Here is a 12,571-nt window from a genome sequence, read left to right on the forward strand (position 1 = left end):
CATCGGATTCAGATGATTAAGAGCTGATGTATTAGTACGTAGATTGGTTCTTAAAAATCTTTACTGGTTACAAAATTATGCAACCGGTAAATCGTACATATGGTCCATAATTCCTAAAGTTACTACACATGTTCTATACCATCTGCTTGACTGATCTTAATCTTGCCTCCCCAAAATGGATGAAGATTGGTTGGTGGAGAACAGAAATATACCAGAAGACAAAATCTTGGCCCTCTCAATTCTGCTCCACCTCACAGGGTTCCCTATTATTTTTTTTCTAAAAATGATTTACTTGTGATCTTGAGAAATCGCTCCTATGGAAAGGTCAGATCACAGATGACTAATCTCTGTCCCCTCTCTCTCTCCGACTGGGTTAATGGATCTTTTAAATGTATACATTTTCCTAGCTACATAGAGAGATTTATCACTCCTTGGAAGCCTATGACGGGAAAAGAGGCGGATGAAGTAAATCACCCTCACCAACTCCAATAAACGCTCAACAGTGTTGAAGAAAGAGAAAAACAGACAGGAGAGACGAGAGTAACAAAAGAGGAGCAGCAGCGAGGGCATTAAGAGATGTTCATGGGGGTTGATACGGTTTGTTTATTTTATCTATGTACTGTCCATGCACTGAATTAAATGTTGCTTACGACGGTAACCGCCTTTTGAACCTTTAGCCTTTACTTGTATTGCATTAACACAGAGCAACTCTTTCAGTTCTTGGTGTCGGAGCTGAAAACAATCTAAATTAAATCAAGGCATTTCTGTTTTGTGTGTTCAACCTCTACTATTTTCACATTTCGCCCAGGTTCATATCTGAAACACTAATAAGATGTAATAAGCATTTAAAGTGCTTCTGCCTTGCTTTTTCCCCCCACACACAACCAAGTTCCCTATTATTACGGCAAAAACTTGCAAAGTCACTCCTTCCCAGTCTGCTCAGGACCACACAACCTCTGATGTCCTGAAACTGAGATGCAGTCATCATCAACAGTATGATTAGAAACTGTGTATTTATTTGGGAGAAGGGTGCTTTAGTGAAGAGCAAAATATTTACATAAAAAAACGAAACATAGTGTATACCTTTCACTTGAATTAATGAGAGATGAAAGAATAGGGAAGAACTTAAAGCCTGATTTAGAGTTTGCCAGATAGGTTACTCGTCACAAACATGACAGATATCCTGTCTGCCGTATTATGATCTCTATAGGCTACAATACTTTTTCTTACCGCTTCGATCCTTAAATATTTAGAAATTTATATCTCCAATTCACCTTATTAAATTTTTACTATTTTGGTGTCACTTTGTTTATTACATTTTTCCCTTTTTTTTATAAACTGGCAATGTATTTTTATGGTGTTGCATTTTTTTCTATTTTAACAGATTTGGTACTTCAAAAAGCTTTACACATTTTTTAAGTTAGGCATGCCATCTCTGTGCAATAGCTACCAGTGGTTGAGCTCAGGTTTAAATTACTAAAACCTTTGCCTGGATCAAAAAGGTTAGTGATTTTAGTACTAACATACACTCAAATAAAAAAATCACTTTCCTATGTAGTGCATATCTAAAATTGGGTATTTACCTGTATTTGTGAGGATTCAGTTTTCTTATTGATTATTATCTTATATACATAGCATCACCTACATCTACTGGGCAGTGAAAAAAGCTTCAGTAGTTAAATGTTGGGTAAACAATCACCTTTTACTCTCTTTACTGTCTCCCCCTCCCCCACATTACCAGTGAAAACTATACTGTATCACTCAAAATGCACACCCAGCTATGTAGCTGACCCTTTCGGTTGAAGTGAACCCAGCTCAGGATTCAGTTGTAAGAGTTGAGATTGCTTTGGTGACATGATTTTCAGCACTTCTAGATACATCGGACACTACAGTTCTCCAAATTTAATGCAGATGAGACACAGGCAAAGCCCAGTGATCAATCATTCTCAGAGTTTCAAGGTTTCTATTAAGGGACATAAAAGCTTCTCAATACCTAGTATTTCTCAAATTTGTTATTGTCAGCCAGTAACTGACGGGACCCTTACTTTCCACAAAGGTCTGTTTTGCTGCACACAATGCCACAACATCACCCAAGATACTTGTGCAAAGGTACCGATGTTTCCATAACCCAGCGCCTGATCCCAAAACCATTGTTTTTCTAAAATATGCAGTTTGGTAAGGGTGTAATACTAGTAGAGGGTCAATTTGATCATAGCTTCTTTTCCAGTTGTGTTCATAGGCAAGATACATACCCGGGTATTTAGCTCTTCCAACTCCTCCAAAATGGCAAAGCACTTTATCTTATTCTTCCAACTTTTCTGGCCAGATGATCTCACCACCTTTTCTGTTAATAAACGTCTGAAACAAGTTTCCATAGTCTTTCATAACAAGCCATTTCTCGCCTCACACTGAAAGGTTAATCAATGGCTATAATTCCCAGTCTCAGATCTGACAGTAATTACATCTTTATCTGATGGATCAAATTTAGTTTTGAGGCTTAAAAATTGTTTAATTTCTATCACCAACAGAGGTCCTAAATTTTGGTAACACAGAGTGCAATCCAGAAAAGGCCTTTACGTCTAAAACTGGTGTGAACTGTTGGTTGTTGAATTTGGGGGTGAAAACCTAAAACCTTGTCCCATACCTCCAGAGTGGCCTTTGTTACAAGTACAGAGTATGTCCTATGCCTTTTTTTCAAGCCAGGTAATGTTCCAAATATCTGTACATGCAACTGTCTGATCGATAATAGACCACTGTTTTTCTGTCTCTGATTTTTCTCATTCTAGCATAAAAGGCAATTGTCTCTCTACCTCATAACCCTTTTCCTCAGAGCTTTCCATAAGAGTGGCTTAGCTAAATGCATTTCATCCCAAACCACACATTTAATCTAGCAATTGTGTAATCTCAGGTGCTGGATGCAGCAATAGCAGCATGTGGAATAGGATCATTCTACTAGTCAGCATTGCCATTTTTATAACAACAATTCTGACGAACCAAGAAGGCACACCCAAACTCCGCAAGGATAACTCTTGCCCATAGAAACTGAAAGGCTGCATTAATGTTTTGTGTCAGGTCCTGGGAAACTTCGTCAAATTGACTTTGATCTCAGATGTCCTGCCAAATATCTCAAATTCCTCCATTATCCGAGGCAAGGAAAACCAAGAATAGGTCACTTCGACTGCATACATAGAAAGTTTGCAACCTTGCCTATATGACTCTTGCATTGGCCTACTCTTGCATACTTGCTCCGTAAAAGGTTTCTTTATAACAGTAAAGGGCAGGAGAATCAGTTATTAACCTTGTTGAGTACCTCTCCAAATAACCATGATACACAACGCATCCCCCATCGTTCACCCTTACAGTAGTTTATGCACTTTGTACCCTGCCATAAACCACTCTTAGTGGTAGTAAATAGATAATTATTTAGACCGTAGTCTGTCATACATTCAAGGTAAAACAAAATTCCAACACGTGACAGTTTCCCATTAAAAGCAATAAAACACTGCAATTTAAATATTCGAAGAACTTTGAAACTGCTCCTTTATAACTATTAAATGACATTCAATAGCTTTTGCTGCATCCAAGAGACTAACTTCTACTATTAACCCCTTCGCTGCCAGGCCTTTTCCCCCTCCTGTGCCGAGCCTTTTTTTGGCTATTTGGAGCAGTTCGCGCTTAGGCCCTCATAACTTTTTGTTCACATAAGCTACCCAAGCCAAATTTGCGTCCTTTTTTTCCAACATCCTAGGGATTCTAGAGGTACCCAGACTTTGTGGGTTCCCCAGAAGGAGGCTAAGAAATTAGCCAAAATACAGTGAAAATTTCGTTTTTTTTTTAAAAACTGGGAAAAAGGGGATGCAGAAGGCGGCTTGTGGTGTTTTCCCTGAAAAGGGCATCAACAAAGGGTTTGCGGTGCTAAAATCACCAGCTTCCCAGCTTTCAGGAACAGGCAGACTTGAATCAGAAAACCCAATTTTTCAACACAATTTTGGCATTTTACTGGGACATACCCCATTTTTACGATTTTTTGTGCTTTCAGCCTCCTTCCAGTCAGTGACAGAAATGGGCATGAAACCAACGCTGGATCCCAGAAACCGCAACATTTCTGAAAAGTAGACAAAATTCTGAATTCAGCAAGGGGTAATTTGTGTAGATCCTACAAGGGTTTCCTACAGAAAATAACAACTGAAAAAAGAAAAATATTGAAATTGAGGTGAAAAAAACATCAATTTTTCTCTACGTTTTACTCTGTAACTTTTTCCTGCAATGTCAGATTTTCGAAAGCAATATACCGTTACGTCTGCTGGACTCTTCTGGTTGCGGGGATATATAGGGCTTGTAGGTTCATCAAGAACTCTAGGTACCCAGAGCCAATAAATGACCTGCACCCTGCAGTGGGTTTTCATTCTATGCCGGGTATACAGCAATTCATTTGCTGAAATATAAAGAGTAAAAAATAGCTATCAAGAAAACCTTTGTATTTCCAAAATGGGCACAAGATAAGGTGTTGAGAAGCAGTGGTTATTTGCACATCTCTGAATTCCGGGGTGCCCATACTAGCATGTGAATTACAGGGCATTTCTCAAATAGACGTCTTTTTTACACACTGTCTTACATTTGGAAGGGAAAAATGTAGAGAAAGACAAGGGGCAATAACACTTGTTTTGCTATTCTATGTTCCCCCAAGTCTCCCGATAAAAATGATACCTCACTTGTATGGGTAGGCCTAGCGCCCGCGACAGGATATGCCCCAAAACACAACGTGGACACATCACAGAAAACAGAGCTGTTTTTAGCAAAGTGCCTACCTGTAGATTTTGGCCTCTAGCTCAGCCAGTCTACCAAAGCTGTGCATTTTTGAAAACTAGAGACCTAGGGGAATCCAAGATGGGGTGACTTGTGGGGCTCTGACCAGGTTCTGTTACCCAGAATCCTTTGCAAACCTCAAATTTTGGCTAAAAAAAACAAACACATTTTCCTCACATTTCGGTGACAGAAAGTTCTGGAATCTGAGAGGAGCCACAAATTTCCTTCCACCCAGCGCTCCCCCAAGTCTCCCGATAAAAATGGTACCTCACTTGTGTGGGTAGGCCTAGCGCCCGCGACAGGATATGCCCCAAAACACAACGTGGACACATCACAGAAAACAGAGCTGTTTTTAGCAAAGTGCCTACCTGTAGATTTTGGCCTCTAGCTCAGCCTGCACCTAGGGAAACCTACCAAACCTGTGCATTTCTGAAAACTAGAGACCTAGGGGAATCCAAGATGGGGTGACTTGTGTGGCTCGGACCAGGTTCTGTTACCCAGAATCCTTTGCAAACCTCAAAATTTGGCAAAAAAAACACATGTTCCTCACATTTCTGTGGCAGAAAGTTCAGGAATCTGAGAGGAGCCACACATTTCCTTCCACACAGCGTTCCCCCAAGTCTCCCGATAAAAATGATACCTCACTTGTGTGGGTAGGCCTAGCGGCCGCGACAGGACACACCCCAAAACGCAAAGTGGACACATCCCATTTTTTGAAAGAAAACAGAGCTGTTTTTTGCAAAGTGCCTACCTGTAGATTTTGGCCTCTAGCTCAGCCGGCACCTAGGGAAACCTACCAAACCTGTGCATTTCTGAAAACTAGAGACCTAGGGGAATCCAAGATGGGGTGACTTGTGTGGCTCGGACGAGGTTCTGTTACCCAGAATCCTTTGCAAACCTCAAAATGTGGCTAAAAAAACACATGTTCCTCACATTTCTGTGGCAGAACGTTCTGGAATCTGAGAGGAGCCACAAATTTCCTTCCACCCAGCGTTCCCCCAAGTCTCCCGATAAAAATGATACCTCACTTGTGTGGGTAGGCCTAGCACCCGCGACAGGAAATGGCCCAAAACACAACGTGGACACATCACATTGTTTCATAGAAAACAGTGCCTACCTGTGGATTTTGGCCTGTAGCTCAGCCGGCACCTGGGGAAACCTAGCACACCAGCGAATTTTTGAAAACTAGAAACCCAGGGGAATCCAAGATGGGGTGACTTGTGGGGCTCTGACCAGGTTATGTTACCCAGAATCCTTTGCAAACATCAAAATTTGGCCAAAAAACACTTTTTCCTCTCATTTCGGTGACAGAAAGTTCTGGAATCTGAGAGGAGCCACAAATTTCCTTCCACCCAGCGTTCCCCTAAGTCTCTCGATAAAAATAGTACCTCACTTGTGTGGGTAGGCCTAGCGCCCACGAAAGGAAATGGCCCAAAACACAACGTGGACACAACATATTGTTTCACAGAAAACAGAGGTGTTTTTTGCAAAGTGCCTACCTGTGGATTTTGGCCTCTAGCTCAGCCGGCCCCAGGGGGAGGCAGAAATGCCCTAAAATAAATGTGACACCCCCCCCCCCCCCGGGAGCGACCCTTGCCTACGGGGTTGCTCCCCCTACGTGACATTGGTGCCAAAAAACAAATCCCCGGTGCCTAGTGGTTTCTGCCCCCTTGGGGGCAGATTGACCTAAAATCGGCCAATCTGCCCCCAATGGGGGCAGAAATAGTCTAAATACAATTTGCCCCCCAGGGGAGCAATCCTTGCCTGATGGGTCGCTCCCCATCTCTAAAAAAAATAAAAAAACAAAAATAAAAAAAAACACAAAAAATAAATTTGCCCTGCCGCCTAGAGGTTTCTGCCCCCAGCGGGGGCAGAAATGGCCTAAAATAAATTCCCCCCCCCACACCCCCCAACCCCCACCACCGGGGAGCGACCCTTGCCTACAAGGTCGCTCCCTTTGCGTGACGGCGCAAAAAAAAGATCCCTAGTGCCTAGTGGTTTCTGCCCCCCTTGGGGGCAGATTGACCTAAAATCGGCTGATCTTCCCCCAAAGCGGGCAGAAATGGCCTAAATACAATGTGCCCCTCCAGGGGAGCGACCCTTGTCCAAGGGGTTGCTCCCCATCTGTAAAACAAAAAAAAACAAAAATCCCTGGTGCCTAGTGGTTTCTGCCCCCCTTGGGGGCAGATTGGCCTCATCAAAATAGGCTGATCTACCCCCCAGGGGGGCAGAAATGGCCTAAAATAATTCACCCCCCCCCCAGGGAGCGACCCTTGCCTAAGGGGTCGCTCCCCTTGCGTGAAATTCACGCAAAAGAAAAAATCCCTGGTGTCTAATGGTTTCTGCCCCCCTTGGGGGCAGATTGGCCTCATCAAAATAGGCCAATCTGCCCCCAAGGGGGGCAGAAATGGCCTAAATATAATTTGTCCCCTAGGGGAGCGACCCTTGCCTAAGGGGTCGCTCCCCACCTAAAAAAAAAAGAAAACATAACAAACAAAAAAAAGATACCTGGTGCCTAGAGGTTTCTGCCCCCCCCTGGGGGCAGATCGGCCTAATGATAGGCCGATCTGCCCCCAGGGGGGGCAGAAAAGGCCTTCCCAAAAAAATGCCCCCCCTGGGAGCGACCCTTGCCCAAGGGGTCGCTCCCCTTGCGTGAAATTCACGCAAAAAAAAAACTCACTGGTGTCTAATGGTTTGGCCTCATCAAAATAGGCCAATCTGCCCCCAAGGGGGGCAGAAATGGCCTAAATATAATTTGCCCCATAGGGGAGCGACCCTTGCCTAAGGGGTCGCTCCCCACCTAAAAAGAAAAGAAAACATAACTAAAAGAAAAAAAAAAGATCCCTGGTGCCTAGAGGTTTCTGCCCCCCCCCCCGGGGGCAGAAAAGGCCTTCCCAATAAAATGCCCCCCCGGGAGCGACCCTTGCCCAAGGGGTCGCTCCCTTTTGTCAGTTTCAGATAAAATAAAATAAATCCCTGGTGTCTAGTGGGGTTTCAAAAGTTGGATTGCAAGCAATCTGGCTTTTGAAACCCTGTGAGAGATTTCAAAGGGAAGGAAATACATTTCCTTCCCTTTGAAGCCCCTCCGGGCCTTCCCCATGGGATTGAAAGAGAAATGCTTTGCATTTCTCTTTCAATCGCGCTGGAAGCTTAAGCATTTCTCTTTCAATCGCGATGGGGGAGACCCTGTGACTAATCAGCGCGCGCTGATGTCACAGGTGGGGGTTGGGGCGGTCGGGGTGGAAGGGGAAGGGCTTCCCCTTCCATCTCTGACTTGGGGGGGGGGTGGGGGGGAACCCCTCAGAGGGAGCCGCTAGCGCTCCCTCTGGGCTCTGTGCACAGGATGTAATGGTTACGTCCTGGGCACAGCAGCACTGTGCCTCAGGACGTAACCATTACGTCCTGGGCACAGAAGGGGTTAAAGTTTTTGCAAGATCTGAAGATAATGTGCCACATTTGTTATAAAAAATGGTTTAGGATCCAGACACTGACATCTTTGAAATCCAAACCCAATCCTGTAAAATATGATAACAAGTACATTTTGTATTGAGAAGACACCAACAATATCTTCCCGTAAATTTTATTATAGAGGTGACAAAGGGGAATTGGTTGTAAAGGATGTATACCCATACTAAATTTGAAGACAGCTTCTCCTATTCTCATGTTAGGACGTTTTAAAATTTAGAGGAATGAGGTGGCGGAACCTAAGGTATATAGGTTTAACGATACTGAACTCGTTTCTTGTATGGTCTGTCATTTTCCAAATCTACTTGCTTCATTTCACATTTAAGGATCCTATGAAAAATCCTTTTGTCGCTATTAGAAATGTCTCTAATCTTTGAAATTTGCTTTCTACTGAATTTTGTCCACTAATATTTAGTTTGCTCCAACATAAGACAGAAATCTTATGTTGGTCTGATTGGGATAAGCAATTTCTGTGTGTAGTGAGACCAGAAGCACATCTTTATGAGAATGCATATACAGTTTAGCAGTTGCATGATGTTTGCAGATTGAAAAGCCTTGGCAGTATCCGTCAGAGTGCAGAAGCTAAACTGCTTAAGAAATTATTTGCATTTTTATTTAGTAATGATATGGGCCGACGAACTACAGAGTGTTAAGGAATAACCATCACTTATGCTTCTCTCACATCAACAGTGGTTAAGCCCAAAAGTGGGTCCTTTGCTCACAGTGCCACAGGACAGAGTGAAGGAGGGTTGGGAGCACACTGCCTCACATCCTAGCAATCCCACAGGATAGAGTGACCAGATATTGAAAAGCAAAAACCGGGACTGCCCAGACATAAAAGTGCACAGCCTTGTATATATGTATTTGACTTGCCTATATCTTTAGTATCATTTGATGCATCTTCACAAAATGTTTTTTTTTTTTTTAAAGTGCCTCAGGAATGTTGTTGCGCATGGAAAGTTTTGGGGGTGATCCGTCAAGCGGGGGCCGAGAAAAAGAAAAAAAAAAAGGGGGTGAGGGGAGTTAGTCAAAAAAGTTGGGTTCCCCATGTTAATTCCCATAGGACTTATAAACATGAATACAGCCTGAACCACTGGATGGAATTACATTAAATTCGGCAGAAATCTAGCTGTTGGTACGCAGAGTGTGCTTTTGGTGTAAAACTGTTCAGTAGTTTTTGAGATATTAAAGGGAAAGTAAATTTGAATATCTGAGATTGCGAATATTTGCAAATTGTCGCACAAGGGCGCGAACAGAAGCGCTGTAATTGGCTGGCCACATCCTGAACACAAAGTTGCTGCTGCCATTTTTAAGTCCAGGGCGACGGTCCCTGTGCCTGAAAAAGAAAATGAAAAGTATCATAAGGTGTCAGGGTGGAGGTACCTTGACCCAAAGGGTGTGATTTAGAGGTGTTTGAGGGTCAAATTATGGGTATAAAATGATTGTTATTCACCATGTGCGATAATAGCGATTAATCAAGATTGATAGAGAATAAGCAAAAAGAAATAAAAAAATATTTATACATATTCACAGACTTATTGATAATTCATTCACTCATACATGCACTCAGAGCCTCATGCGCCCATCACACACCTACTCAGACACTCATGCACCCATTCAGACTCACATACCCACTTTCAGACCCACTCACACACTCATGCACCTACTCACAGATTCACTGACCGAGACAGGCCATATGGTCAACGCTGATACACATGGCCTGTGGTCAGGCCCTGTGGCAGCCCCCGCCACACACAGCCAAAGGCGGGGATTAACGTATAGTAATTAAAATTATATACATATATATATATATATATATATATATACACACACACACACACACACACACACACACACACTGCTGCTTCCACCATCTGCGACCCTGTGTTGAATGTGTGTGTGTGTATATATATATATATATATATATAAATAAAATCACACATTACAATATTTACAATACTTCATGTATATACCTAATAATTACGGCAAGACCTCCAGCCTATGTCCCCCTGCCCTCCTCCCAGCTCTGTCTCCCCTGTGCTGAGAGCATGAAGTAGATTTCCTTCTGCGCTGCTTGAAATAAACAGATAAATTACTTAGATTGTTGCAGTCTTTAGTGGCGTCTGGCAAAAGGAGAGCAAGATGACTTGTCCTTCGTCCCGAAAACCAGGACTTGTATTTAAAATTACGAAAAGCATGGGGACACTGGGACAGTCTTCTGAAAACAAGGACTGTCCTGGGAAATTCGGAACATCTGGTTAGCCTACCAGAGGATCCAAGTTATACCTTGCTAATGAGGTCTAATGAGTCTGGAACCAGCTTGTTTCCTTCTAAACGAGGCTTCACCTTCCATTTCAGAATAGACTGTTCCCATGAGGGCCAGTACTGAAATGCATAAGGCTGGTCCTCTGTTGAGTGGCACAGTGGGAGAAAAAGAAAAACGTTTTGAATGCTAGCCAAGGTTTTTGTCAATAGTTTAGACTATTTGCATCATTCCTCCCATCACCTTTTGTGTGTTTGAGTTACATAACCTTTTCAGCATTGGTACAGGTACATAGAATGTTATATAGAACTCTGGGCTTTCCCCAGTGTTATTCTGGCTATGGCCGTGATCACTTCTTTGAGCTCTATGGGGAGGTCAAGGGAAGTCACTTGTTTTTTTGTGTATGAAAATTTTCTAGATATACCTCAGCTTGCTTTCTGTGAAAGTCCTCTGGAGGTCTTGATGTAGGTAAGCTTTATGGCCATGGTAGGCCAGTTTACCTTTCTCCCAAGCCAACATCATTATTGCCTCTTTTCCTTTGAAGAAACACACACTGGTAAAGAGAAACTAAGGATCGTTTGACTGAAATCTGCTGGATCAGAGGAGATCAAGAATATAACCTTGAATATTTTTTTCTTCTGTTTGAATGACTCCCCACACACAGTGATGCTCCTCTGAGCAGTCTTCCACAGTCCCTTCAGTCTCATCTCTTCTCGACTCTGGTGAAGCCAAGTCCCTTTTGATATCTTTGAAGCACACATTAAAATCTGACTTAATTGTGAACACTTCCGATTTGATATCCCTTAGGAAGTGTCTTTTACATATATTGTCCCATGCTTTTGTTGGATGCTAGGAGACTTTCTCGGAGCCCCAGTTGAAAAAAGCCCTCCCTGGAGAAGGGCCGAAAGGCCCCCCAACTACACTCTGGGCCCCCCTGTTATCAGCGTTGAGTGCTGCTGAGGTTATTGGCCCAATACAAGACAGTGAATGCTTAATATGAGCTGGGAGTTGTAGGTGGGGCTCCTGGCACTCTTTCATCACAAAATAAAATGATGGACGGAGTATTGAAACTTTTCAAACACTCACCCCAAGTCACAGATTTGGGTTTAATTGATTGTTATTTTGCTTGCCACATCACCCCAGTTTGGACCCAGCCATATGCAAATCAGTCTTGACCCTGCTCCCTGTGGGAGCAGTCCAGCCCAAACTGCAAAGCCAGGTCCTCCCTGGACAGCATTCAAGCATCCTGGGACCAGTTTCAGGGTATCACCCGACATCAGCCAGGCTAGCTTGAATCCAGTGGCACAGCAAGCAAGGTACCCACGTCTGGGCATACCCTAGCCACTTAGGGAGCACATAGCAACATCACAAAATAAAATGATGGACACAGATCTGGGTTTAATACATCAATATTGTGCTTGCCTCGCCGCCCCAGTTCAGACCCAGCCATGACCCTGCTTGGCTGATGAAGGGTACCCTGAAACTGGTCCTAGGATGCTTGTTTCAAGTCCAGGGAGGACCTGGCTTGCCAGTTCGGGCTGGACTGTTCCCATCATGTGGCTGCTTTGCATATGTCTGCCATTGGTATATTTCCTAAGAATGCCATTGAAGCTCCTTTCTTTCTAGTGGAATGTGCTTTAGGCGTTACTAATAGTTGCCTTTCAGCTTTAAAATAGCAAGTTTGAATGCAATTTACTATCCCTCTAGCTAATCCTTGTTTTGAAATAGGATTACCCTTATGGGGCTTCTGAAAAGCCACAAAAAGTTTTTTAGATTCTCACAAATCTGTCTAAATAATACATGGGGGCTCTTTTGACATCAAGAGTGACATCAGACTCTTGACATCAGAGCTCTTTCAGCAACTGAAACTGGCTGTGGAAAGAAGACTGGCAATTCCACTGACTGATTGATGTGAAATGCAGAAACCACTTCGGGTAGTAATTTTGGATTTGTCCTAAGTACTATTTTGTGTTTGTGAATTTGGAAGAATGGTTCTTCTAAAGGGAATCCTTAAAATTCACTAACTCTCCTGAAGGA

The 12,571-nt window shown here is 43.1% G+C and overlaps 1 protein-coding gene across 1 annotated transcript in view; it reads right to left on the reverse strand.

The window, feature by feature from the left end:
• ACTR6 (actin related protein 6) overlaps positions 1 to 12,571 on the reverse strand; it is a 274,936-nt gene that overhangs the window by 152,901 nt on the left and 109,464 nt on the right. The window lies entirely within an intron of this gene.

This window comes from Pleurodeles waltl, chromosome 6 (assembly GCF_031143425.1).
Source record: "Pleurodeles waltl isolate 20211129_DDA chromosome 6, aPleWal1.hap1.20221129, whole genome shotgun sequence".
NCBI lineage: Eukaryota > Metazoa > Chordata > Amphibia > Caudata > Salamandridae > Pleurodeles > Pleurodeles waltl.